Raw genomic sequence first — 12,122 nt, 5'->3', positions numbered from 1 at the left:
CTTGCTAAAAACACCCTGCTAAATTACAGAGTAGAAAAAGACCAGCTTTCTCTGCTCAGAAAGAGCTATCTCATCATGCTTCCGTGTCTTCTTGCTTCTCTTTTTACCTTGCCTCTCTCCAGACAGGTTTATTCTAAAAGTATAGCAAACTCCCTTTAAACAGACTTGGTTTGTCACAGCCAAAGTCAATTTGCTGTGTACTTTGCCCTAGGTCACCAGATGAAATAAGCAATACTGACCAGAGGCTCCTTAGCCATTCGAACTCCTTCTAGGTAGGTCTTCTGCCAGCTAACATTAGATGAAAGTACATCCATCAAGAGCATAGCTCTACTAGAAGAGTTCTGAAGTCTAAACGAGGTTAGGCTTGTATACTTCACTACACTATCACCCATTATTATTTTTCCCTTTTTATTCCCCTTTCACCTTACAGAAATTCAACAGTCATTAAGCTTTAAGCATCCCTTTGTGCTCTTAAGTCCTTTCTGTAAAACATAGTGAAATTCTCACTCATCTTCATCTGATGACCTTGTTAGCAAGGTACTTCTGCCATATCATTGTGACCCAGGATTTTCAAACATGATTAATTATTTTGGGTGCCCAAACACATGCACAGAGCCATCTTTTAGGGACAGTGGAAGAAATATCTGAAAATCATTGACCTCAAGTCAGGCACCAAGTGTCCCAGCGGTGAACAGCATCACAGCCATGACTGAACATCTTTGGCTGTGATTTGCTTAGCTGAATGGGCCTAGGCTGTGATGGTGAAATTAAAACCATTCCAAGCTTGTCATCAAACTCAAGTGTGACAGAAATAGCCCTATCACAGGACCATCCCACCTGCCTAACAACTCAGTATCTGGACTCTTGCATTGCCTTGTGTATTGCTGGGAATCAGTACATGGAAATGGGTGGGTTTTTTCAAAGGTAACTGATGATTAGTGCATTTAGATTGGGGGAAGGTGTGAGAGGAACACGCTCAGGACTATACAGATTTGATATTGATGAGGAATAATTAGCGGGATTTTCCACTTCAGTACCTCTGCCAGTACTGAGGGTTGGAAGAGGAAGAGGGAAGGGCTGTGCAGCGGTTCAGGCACCCTCTCAGCACACGCCCTAAGCCATGAGCTGCACTGGTTTAGTAATGAAAAACAAGGAAGTTTCAGCAGAAATTTTATGGACACTACAGTGTAGGAGGTAGCTGGAAATTCAGGTGTGAAAGTGGTAAGTAGAGAATTCCCGTCCAATTCCCCTCCCTTTGTCAGAGCCAGCCACATGGCTGGAAAAACAGCCTCAGGGATACTGGGTGCCAGATCTGGAGTGAGAGGAGTAGGGTGGGGAGTTTCTATGCATTCTCTTTTTTTTTGTAGGAAGTGGCATTTCCTGAGAAGAAGACCTGCTGAGTCTCATGCAAATACCTGAAGGGCACAGGGAGAAAATGCTGGGTGCGCTGCTGATTTTTTTTTTCAGTATCCAACTTGATGTTATTAATGTCCTGCAGGGTTCTGATTTTCTTCAAAGAGAAGAAGGTGCTCTATAACTCAACTAAGCATATACTGAGAAGAGGGGAGAATCTAAGTTTAGACTTAAGTCCCATGCTCTGATCCACGGAAACAGATTCTTATGCTTTGTGGTTCCAATCCTACCATCACAGAATGAACCGAGGTACACTACATGTTGAAGTGTAAACACTAATATTCAGAAGCAGTTTTCTGGGGCCTGAGAATGACTTCAAAAGAGCTGTTAGGCAGGGAGGCTGTAGTCTGCCCAAAAATATAATAAACATGTTTAAAATATATGTAACATGATTTCAACAGTATGCCATTAAGGCACTGCAAAGCAGGTTTTAATAGTGTAGTAGTTTTAATTGTATACTAGTAGTTTTAATTGTATACAAATTATAATTGTATAATTAATATTCTTTGTCTATACTATTGCTGAAGTATACTTTGAGTATTGTTTATTTTACACACATGTATTCCCTTATTGTCAAAAATATTTTGCATGATAATCCATAATACTACAGGAAGTGCATTTGGGGGTCTGTAGGAGACTCAGAAAAGATCATAGGATGTCTTCAAGGTGTAATTTATCATTACTGTTGCAATTTCTGGTGTTTTCTCTTATTCTGTCTGTTCAGTAATAGATTTTTTTTTTCTATTTAATAATTTAAGAATATAAAAATTATATTCTTAAATAGCCAATGTCTTCTGCTCTTAGTTGCAAGGAAAAAAATTGAATGTGAGTGTTAAAATACTCAGAAGACCCATAGATTTTATTATGTTTTATTTCATACGATAGAAAATGGGGGAAGGGAAGCAGTGGGTTAATATGATCTGTACATGTCTGGGCTGGACAGCAGTATATACAAATGTCTATCCTGTTATAAGTATGAGGTTAATTCCACTCTCCTGTAACACCTATGTCTTAAGTCATGCATAGAGAGTGGTACTGACTTTTGCCATCATCAAATGATCTGATGAGTTGTTTATTTCATTCATAGCTTAGTGGTAAATTAAAGAGAAATTTTATGCAAATGTGGAAACATGCCACACATTTTCCTCCCGAAGCAAGTTGGTGACAACTTGCCCAGCAGGACAATCCAAAATCAGCCGTGGGGGTGCGTGCATAGACCACCGCTGTGGTTGCCTTGAACAACAGCTTTTTGAGTCAGGCTTTTCACAGTGGTGCATGGTGGGAGGTTGGGAGAATCTCTCTTTTTCCAGGCATAAACTGGAAAAAGAGAGATTCAGGCTGGGTATAAGGAAAACCTTTTTCACCAGGGGGACAGCCATGGATTGGAGCAGGTTGGTTGCTTAGAGAGGTTTTGCAGTCACCATCCTTGGAGATTTCCAAGCCCCACCTGGATGAAGCCCTGAGCAACATGCTCTGATCTCACACCTGACCCTGCTTGGAGCAGGAGGTTGGACTAGAGACCTCCTGAGGTGCCTTACACCCCGAATCATCCTGTGATCTTATGAACACTTTCAGCTACCCTGCGCTAGCACTGCTATCTAAAGCAGTGGTTTACCTTCCTGCTCTCTACTGCTATTATTAGCCTCAAACAGCCTTCCTGTGTACTGAAAACTAACCTGGCACAAAGCCTGTTGAGTGTTACCCCCATCAGTTACCTGCTCTCATTCACTGGTGACTGCCCAAATGCATGTGGTAGCACAAGGAATTGAGCAACATGAGGTGGGAACAAGCAAGTGAGGGTAGCGTCACCAATGCAGAACTTCGCTGTTTCAGTGATAGCCTCAGATGCGTTTGTACGGGAGATCTGAGAGCAGTGAGTGAGATTTATGGTTTCCTGAAAAATGCTTGCGTCCCTTTTCTTCAGAGAAAAGTAAAACATTGAGTGCCCTCCTTGCTCCTGATTGGAGAGTGTGAATCACTGAGCCTTACTGCATAAGCATTCCTCATAGAAAATGAAAGAACCATACCTAATAGAGGACGTATATGTAAACAGAGCTAGAGAAACAGTCTACCATAGCAGGTCCAGAAACAGTCTCCCATAGCAGGTCCATGTGACCAGTTGGCAAACAGTTGGGTACCTTGTTTAAACAATCCTGACTTCTGCTGAACTGCAACTTGATGTGGGCTGGAACAATTCAGTGCTCTCAGTAACCTGCAGTCACAGAATCACAGAGTCAATGGGGCTGGAAGGCAGCTCTGGAGATCATCTAGTCCAACCCCTGCTCAGAACAGGGGCAACTAGAGCAGGTTGCTCAGGGTCATGTCCAGTCAGGTTTGAATATTGCCAAGGGTGGAAACTGCACAGCCTCTCTGGGCAACCTGCTCCAGTGTTTGATCATTCCTCACAGTTTCTTCTTCCATCTAAATGGAATTTCCTGTATTTCAGTTTGTGGCCATTGCCTCGTTTCTTTTCACTGGGCACTGCTGAGAAGAGTTTGGCTCCATCTTCTTTACTCCCCCTCATCAGGTATTTATACACATTGATGAGATCCCCCCAAGCCTTTTCTTCTACAAGCTGAACAGGCCCAGCTCTCTCACCCTCTCCTTGTATGAGAGATACTCTGATCCCTTAATCATCTTCATGGCCCTTTGGTGGACATAGTCCAGTACCTCCATGTTCTCCAGCCTGTCCAGGTTCCTCTGAATGGCAGCACAACCATCCAGTGTATCAGCCACTCCTCCCAGTTTTGTGTTATCAGCACACTTGCTAAGGGTGCACACTGTCCCATCATCCCAGTAGGTCATTAATGAAGATGACAGAACAGCATTGGCCCCATATCGACCCCTGGAGTATACCACTAGTGTCTGGCTTCCAAATGGACTTTGTGCTGCTGATCACAACCCTTTGAGCCCAGCATATCAGCCAGTTTTCAATCCACCTCACCAGCCACTTATCTAGTCTGTATTTCATCAATTTTTCTAAGAAGGTGTTATGGGGCACAGTGTTGAAAGCCTTGTTTGTCCATTAAGCTAGTCGTTTCATCGCAGAAGCCTCTCAGGTTAGTCAGGCATGACTTCCCGTGTGTAAATTCATTTTGACCATGAGTTCCATCCTAATGGCATTCCCATCCTAAATATGGGAAATGGTTTCCAGGATTAGTTGCTCCATCACCTTCACAAGGGTTGAGGCGAGGCTGACTGGTCTGTAGTTCTCCAGATCTTCCTTGCACTTCTTGAAGATGGGAGTGACATTTGCTCTGTTCCAGTCATCAAGAATCTTCCCAAATTACCATGAGCTTTCAAAAGTAATTGAGAGTTGTTTTGCAATGATGTCAGCTCCCTCAGCACTTGCTGGGTGCAACCCATCAGGTCCTGTGGATTTATATATGCCCAGTTTGTTTAAGTGTTCCCTAACCTGATCCTCAACCACCACGGATATGTATTCTTTGCTCCAGACTTTCCCACTGCTCTCAGGGGCCTGAGATTCCTGAAGGCTGGTCTTACCAGTAAAGATGAAGTGAAGAAGGCATTGAGTACCTTGGCTTTTTCCATATCCATTGTCACTAGGGTACTTGCCCCATTCAGCAGTGGGCCCACATTTTCCCTAGTCTTCCATTTGCTGCTGACATTAACTGTAGAAGCTCTGTCCTTCACCAGATACATCTCCAGTTGGGCTTTGGCTTTCCTAACACAATCCCTGCATGCTTGGACAGCGTCTCCATATTGCGCCTGGTTATAACAATTTTCTTCTCCACTGTTTTGAGGATCCTGGACCTCTGGATCCTGTTTTGCTGTGGAGCTAAGTCAATTCTGCTTCTGTAACGTCCTTATTTTGGCAATTCTATGCTGATTTTTACTGGCTGAGCATTCAGACCACTCCTGCTACACTCACACATTAGCCATGGATTGGTGTGTGCATTGATGTTTGTACTGAGGAGCCTCAGTGTGCTCAGATTTGGGTAACACACATGCATGCAACTCTTCCTGATGGGCAGCTAGAAACATTTACACTTATGCAAAATAGATTTTAAATTCATATTGGTAGCTTTTGTTACAGCTGTAAATAACATCTGAGAAACAACATCTTAGATAGCATTATCATAGCTCTTCTGGGTCTTCCCAGAGGGAAATGCATGAACCTGTGCAGTGTGGGACATGTGCATCTGTACAGAGCATGTCCAGAACATGAGGGGGAAATGGTTAGTGACCTGCTGCACCACTTAGACACTCACAAGTCTATGGCGCCTGATGAGATCCACCCGAGAGTACTCAAGGAACTGGCAGATGTGCTCACCAACCCCCTTTCCATCGCTTACCAGCAGTCCTGGCTAACTGGGGAGGTCCCTGCTGACTGGAGATTAGCTAATGTGATGCACATCTTCAAGAAGGGCCGGAAGGAGGAGCCGGGGAACTACAGGCCTGTCAGCCTGACCTCGGTACCGGGGAAGCTGATGGAGCAGATCATCCTGAGTGCTATCTGTGGCGGTGTGCTCCCCCCCCCGCCCCCAGCTCCCTGCACAAGCAGTAACCATCAGTGGGAGTCATCCTGATAGCTGCATCCAGCTTATGCTGGACCTTGAGGACGAATGGCAACAAAGTAGCCAAGGGCTGCCTGAAGCAGGGATCTAAACCTCTTGCTGATATGCAAATATGACCATAAGTCAATCATCTTACTGCTTAAATAGTGGACAGCCCAGGGCCCTTTGAGCTCTCCTGCATGGCAGTGGGCTGCACGCCAGGATCTCCCCTTGAGCAGGGACGCCTCTCAAGGTTACTCCTCGAGGTTGAGAGATTCCTTGCCACAACAGATCCTCAGTAAGTGACTAATAGCATGCTAAACTTTGAAATCTTAGCTAAGTGATATAAAGGATTGATTGCGCATATATAATCCTTTAGACATAAACCGTTGACCAAGTCTGGGACTAGGACTGGATCTAGCTGCACCTAGACTCCTCTCTGAGAAGGAGTTTAGAAAGCAAGGGGATCCTTTCCGAACCTCATGACTCAACGGGAGGGTCTCCCTGACAGTTCTGTCTGACCCTGTCCTCTATGGAGTAAATAATCAAGTGTGCCTCGCCATCAAATCTTGTTAAAACACTGTCACATTGAACTTTGTTAACTCCCTATTCTGTATTAATAAACTATATTTTTACTTCTCTCTTACGAGTGAAATGCACTCTCACTCCATCCGCGACAAATTGGCGTAGTCGGCAGGATGGCAAGTAGTATCACTGATTATTTACGGAGGCATGGAGTGAATCCGAGTCCCAAATTCTCAGCAGAATGGACTCGTGACAATTGTCATAATTGGGAAGCCATTGAAGAACACCTAAAAGTAACTAGAGGCCACACAAAAGATGGAAAAGGGAAAGGAATTATCTGCAAGATGCTAGGTGCCTGTTTAGAAGCTGCACATCAGGAAAGAGACAACAGAAATAAAAAGGAGCAGGACCTAGAGAAGGAAATAGAAGGTAGAAAGGCAACTGAGTTGTTACTATCTTTTAAAATTGAACAACTGCAGAAACAGTTACAGGAGGAAAAGGAAAAAAGACAAAAGTTGGGAGAAAAGGTCGAGATGATGCTTATACAGGCTCCCTGCCCCCCCAACATCGTACAGATTAGGAAACTAATAGTATCCCCTGAAGACTGGGATGGAGACATCTGGGGTGATCCCGATGATAGCGAGCCAGAAGACGACGACCCTTTGTTCCCCACAAATCCTCCTGAGTACAAAGCCAGACCCATTGTTAAAACAGAAAGAACTGTGGGTCCTCGGGGTGGTCATCCGCGACATACTACGCGAACCATCCCCTGGGATCCATTGCAATTGACAAATTTGCAAGAGAGATATAGCAGAAAACCAGGTGAAACTGAAACGGAATACTTGTGGCGAGTATGCCTCAGTGGCAGTGACCGAATAATGTTGAGTGAGGACGAAGCAAGCGGCTATTGGGGTCCGGGAGTTTTCTTAAATTTAGGACCTGACCCAACAAATACACCCCATTCTATCACCAGCCGAGTAGCTTATTGGGCTGGAGGAATAGACAGCATGGAGCGAGGTGAACCCTCCATAATTCCCATTAAATCTTTAAGTGAGCTCTCTACAGCCATCACAAAAGCCGCCTGTATACAAGCCATGCACAAAGGAGGGCCCCGTGATGTCCCACTGTCTGCTACAGTAGATTTTGCAATGTTAAAACCACTGATTAGAGGAGCCCCGGCAATTCTTAAATCCCATTTAGTTGCAAAACGAGATGAGATCAAGAAAGACACAGAACACAATGAGGGACTAGGTGACAACGCTCAAAATGCCCACAAGCAGCTCCCTACCTGGGCAGAACTGATGCACGGCATTGTTAACTACAGCCGTGAGATGGGCTGGGACGATGCACCAGCTGAAAAACAAAACCTGAAGCCCCGGGGAGGAGATCACAAAGTAAGACCCATAAAACAGGGAACAGAAACTAGATGGAAGGGAAACAAATTTAAAAACCCCCAAACAGAATCTCGAGAACAGAGGAATGAATTGTGGAGGAATGCATTAGCTTTAGGCATTCCCAGAGCTGTGATTCAAGGTCAACCTACTGGCATTATTTTAAGTCTAATTGAAGCATTCCAGAAACGAGATAATGGTGAAAGGAAGGACCATATTTCAACTCCTCCTGCACCAGACCCCAGAAGGGGAGATAACCCCTTCCTCCCCCTTAGGGAGGAACTGCAGGACATGAAGTCAAAAAACGAGTAGTGTCTGGAAGGCAATTGGGCCTGCCTGTCCGGAAAGTGGAGGCTTATCAGTGGATAAATGATAACGGCCCATACATTTTAATTCCAGTTGGTCCTCAAGGACAATTGGTGAAGTTTTTAATAGATACGGGAGCACAAATTTCACTATTAACACAACAAGATGCCGAGAAGCTGGGTGTACAACCCAGACGGCAAAGAGTTAAAATTACTGGCGTGAACGGAGTGAGTGTTCAGTGCCAAACTGCCAAGGTCAATTTATGGCTCCCAGGTGAGAAGCGCATGTCGAGTACTTGCTTTGCAATTAAGGATCACCATGAAAATATTTTAGGTTTCGATGTTTTAAACGGACGAACCTGGCGCCTGCCGAACGGCAGCGTGTGGTCCTTCGGCTCGAACATCGATGCCAACCCCAGCAGAAGCCGGGAGGCTGCAGTGCGGGCACTGCGCGCAGCCCCTGCACTTCCAGAGTCAAAAATCACTAACGTACCGCAATATCCCATGTCTGCTGCGGCACGAAATGGAATTTCTGAAGTCATAGCTGATTTGGAGAAACGACAAATTATCTCCAGAACGCACTCCCCATATAACTCACCTGTCTGGCCCGTCCGGAAACCAGATGGGAGGTGGCGTTTAACTGTCGATTATCGGCATCTGAACGCCAATACAGCCCCGCTCACAGCAGCTGTGCCAAACATTGCCAACTTAACAGCTGCTTTGCAAGCAGCTGCACACCCGTGGATGGCAGCCCTAGATGTAAAGGATATGTTCTTTATGGTCCCCTTGCAGGAGGAGGATAAAGAGAAGTTTGCTTTCACTTGGGAGGGAATACAATACACCTTTAACAGACTCCCACAGGGGTATAAACATTCACCCATGATTGCTCATGCTGCGCTTGATGAACTTTTACAGACAGTCTCACTCCCCCAAGAAGTGAAACTGTACCAATATATAGATGATATTCTGATTGGAGGAACTTGCCCTGAAAAGGTTGGGGAAGCAGCAGCAGCAGTATGGCAAGCACTAAATAAAGCAGAAATTGAGATTCCACCCGGAAAATGTCAGGGACCAAGTAAAGAAGTAAAATTTTTAGGTACTTGGTGGATAGCAGGCAGTGCAGTGATTCCTCCAGATACCTTAAGAAAAATTGAAGAGCTGCAAATGCCCCAATCAAGGAAGGAGTTACAACAATTAATGGGAACTTTAGGATATTGGAGGAAACATGTGCCTGGATTTTCTATCGTTTCCCATCCCTTATACTCACTCTTACAGAAAGGCAAACCCTGGGAGTGGAAATTAGAACATAAAGAGGCAGTCAAAACTCTAACTGAAGAGTTAAAAACATATCAGTCACTGGGACCAGTGCACCCCCGCGACCCTATTATAGCTGAATGGGGTTTCACCGAACATGCTACTTACTGTAACCTGTTCCAAACTGGGCCTGATGGGCCAAAAAGACCTTTATTGTTTAGCTCAACCGCATTTAAAGAAACAGAACAACGATACTCTGAATGGGAAAAGGGACTTTTATCTTTAGTCCGAGCAGTTAAACAAGTTGAGAAAATACATCAGGGACAACCTGTGCAAAGTAGAGGACCGTTTAATTTACTAGAAGCAATCCTAAAGGGGACTACTCCCCCAGAAGGAGTTGCACAAAAACCCACTGTCCGAAAATGGTATGCCTACCTAACAGGAGTTGCACAAAATATGCAACTAACTGAAGGACATACTAAGGTTTCCAAATTGCAGATGCCCATAAACACAGACCCTTTAGCATTACAACAACCTTTTAAACCTTCACCCATTCTGGATGCACCACCCCTCACTGAGGGTACACCAACAGAAAACATTTGGTTTACAGATGCTTCAGCAAAAAGGGTAAATGGTGAATGGCAATATAAGGCCGTTGCATTAGACATTACCACTGGCAAACAAGTAGTAGAAGAAGGTGAAGGCAGTGCACAAGTAGGAGAAATAAGAGCAGTTGTTTTGGCAGCACAGAATGGAGCAAAAATCATATATGTAGACTCCTATGCTGTGTGGGCCGGTGCCACACAGTGGCTCTGTCAATGGGAAACCTTGAATTGGGAAGTAAATAGATCCCCAGTTTGGAGAAACAAAGATTGGCAATTGTTACTAGATATAGCAAGGAAAACACCTTTCAAGATGGGATGGATAAAAGCTCATGCTAAAGATAATCAACCAGCCACAAAGTGGAATCAAAAGGTAGATGAGCTAACTAAAATTAGGAAAATCACCTTAAATCCTGAGTGGTATCGACTGGGAGAATGGTTACATCAAAACCTAGGCCACACAGGTAAAGAAGCACTTTACTTTGCTGCACAGAGTAAAGGCTGGCCTATAAATAGAAAAACTTGTGAAACTATTCTTACAGAATGTCCTCAGTGTAGATTGAAATTACAAGCAGATCATCCTGCTAAAGCACCACCTTTACATATCAATGAAGGGAAAACTTTATGGTCTACATGGCAAATTGATTATATCAGACCATTCAAATCCTCTGCAGGATATCGATACATCCTTACAGGAGTGGAAGTAGTCTCCGGCTTGCTTATGGCGACTAAATGTCAGAAAGCCGATGGGCGAAATACAGTGCGAGGGCTATCATTTTGGTTCTCAAATCTACCTACTCCTGATGTTATCCAGAGTGATAATGGCTCACACTTTTCGTGTAAGGAAGTGCAAGATTGGGCAAAACAAGAGGGAATTAGATGGGTATTCCACACCCCATACTACCCTCAATCAAATGGGATGGTAGAAAGAGCTAATGGCTTGTTGAAAAGGAGTCTCAAACCACAGGAAGCTCAATGGGATACGAGACTTCCCAAAGTACTCCATCAATTAAACAATCGATATGGGCCTACTGGAAGCCCTGTAAGCCGAGCATTCTTTGTAAAAACTAAGCTTAGCGCTCCACCTACTAGGAAAAGAGAATATCCAATGACATTACAGCCAGGACAGCCTGTGATGGTCAATTTACCATCTATCGGTACTGTGCCTATGACTTTAACTAAACCTCGTGGCCCACTTGCCTGGGAAGCTACTGATAGCAGTGGTGCAAAACACAGAATTAGTTCACGATGGATTTTTCCTTCTTCTTAATGGGGTAACCTGTTTGGACTCTCCCCACTGAAACAAATCTCTGTTTTCTCTTACAGCACCCCACAGGATGGCAGACGGAAATGCTGTGTTCATGTTACTATTCCAAACCCTAACAATGCTGCTCTTCTTAGCCTGTGGTCAAAGAACCCTAGAATGGCCATGGTCCCAAGCTCGTGTTAAATACACTGGAAGTATGGGAATACACTCTAGTAAGGGGGATTTAAAGCTTTCCACCGTGGTCATGCACAGAACTGAAACATACTTAGAAAACGAATGGAGTTGGGATAAAGATGAAGCTGATGATAAAGTTCCCTGGCTCCGAGGAACAGCAGGGAAAGAAATTAAAATAGGATGCCGGATGATCAATGGGTCTACCCATGAGAAGGCATCTCAGATTTCTGTGTACAACATTACATCAAAACCAATAGCCAAAGATACGAAACTTTGCGCCTTTGAAAAACTGGACTGTTGGTACAATTTTACCTTAGTACAACCTGTTTTTGTAGTCTGCCTCTGGGCTCACCATCGTGTGGGATTATCCTTTAAATTTAAAATAGACATTATTGAGCCTAGCACAACATCCACCCTGACTGTAAAGGATGAGACAATTCTATCCCCACAGGTTTCTGAAGTTGGACCATATGTGATCAAAAATACAGGCCAACAACAAGTGTTATTTAATCCATCATGGTCTCTTAAATGAGTAGAACTACTGATGCAAATTAATATGTCCGCAATCAAACCGACCTGTTCACCATTCCTAGGTACGTCCTATGCAGGATGGTTAGCATGGTTACATGGGCGAACCCTCACCTCTCCAAGACGAACAAGGAGAGATGTGACCG

General features: G+C 44.3%; 1 long non-coding RNA gene across 1 annotated transcript; it reads left to right on the top strand.

The window, feature by feature from the left end:
- On the top strand, window positions 1-11,543 carry LOC140646839 (uncharacterized). Its single transcript, XR_012040582.1, has 4 exons — window positions 1-272; window positions 1,368-1,442; window positions 3,860-3,940; window positions 11,334-11,543. It is a non-coding gene; the product is annotated as an uncharacterized lncRNA (long non-coding RNA).
- Window positions 11,544-12,122: the final 579 nt, after the last annotated feature.

The sequence above is a fragment of the Ciconia boyciana genome, chromosome 2 (genome assembly GCF_034638445.1).
Source record: "Ciconia boyciana chromosome 2, ASM3463844v1, whole genome shotgun sequence".
NCBI classification, from domain to species: Eukaryota; Metazoa; Chordata; class Aves; order Ciconiiformes; family Ciconiidae; genus Ciconia; species Ciconia boyciana.
The sequence above is the reverse complement of the archived record's forward strand: the minus strand, read 5'-3'. Positions and strand labels throughout refer to the sequence as shown.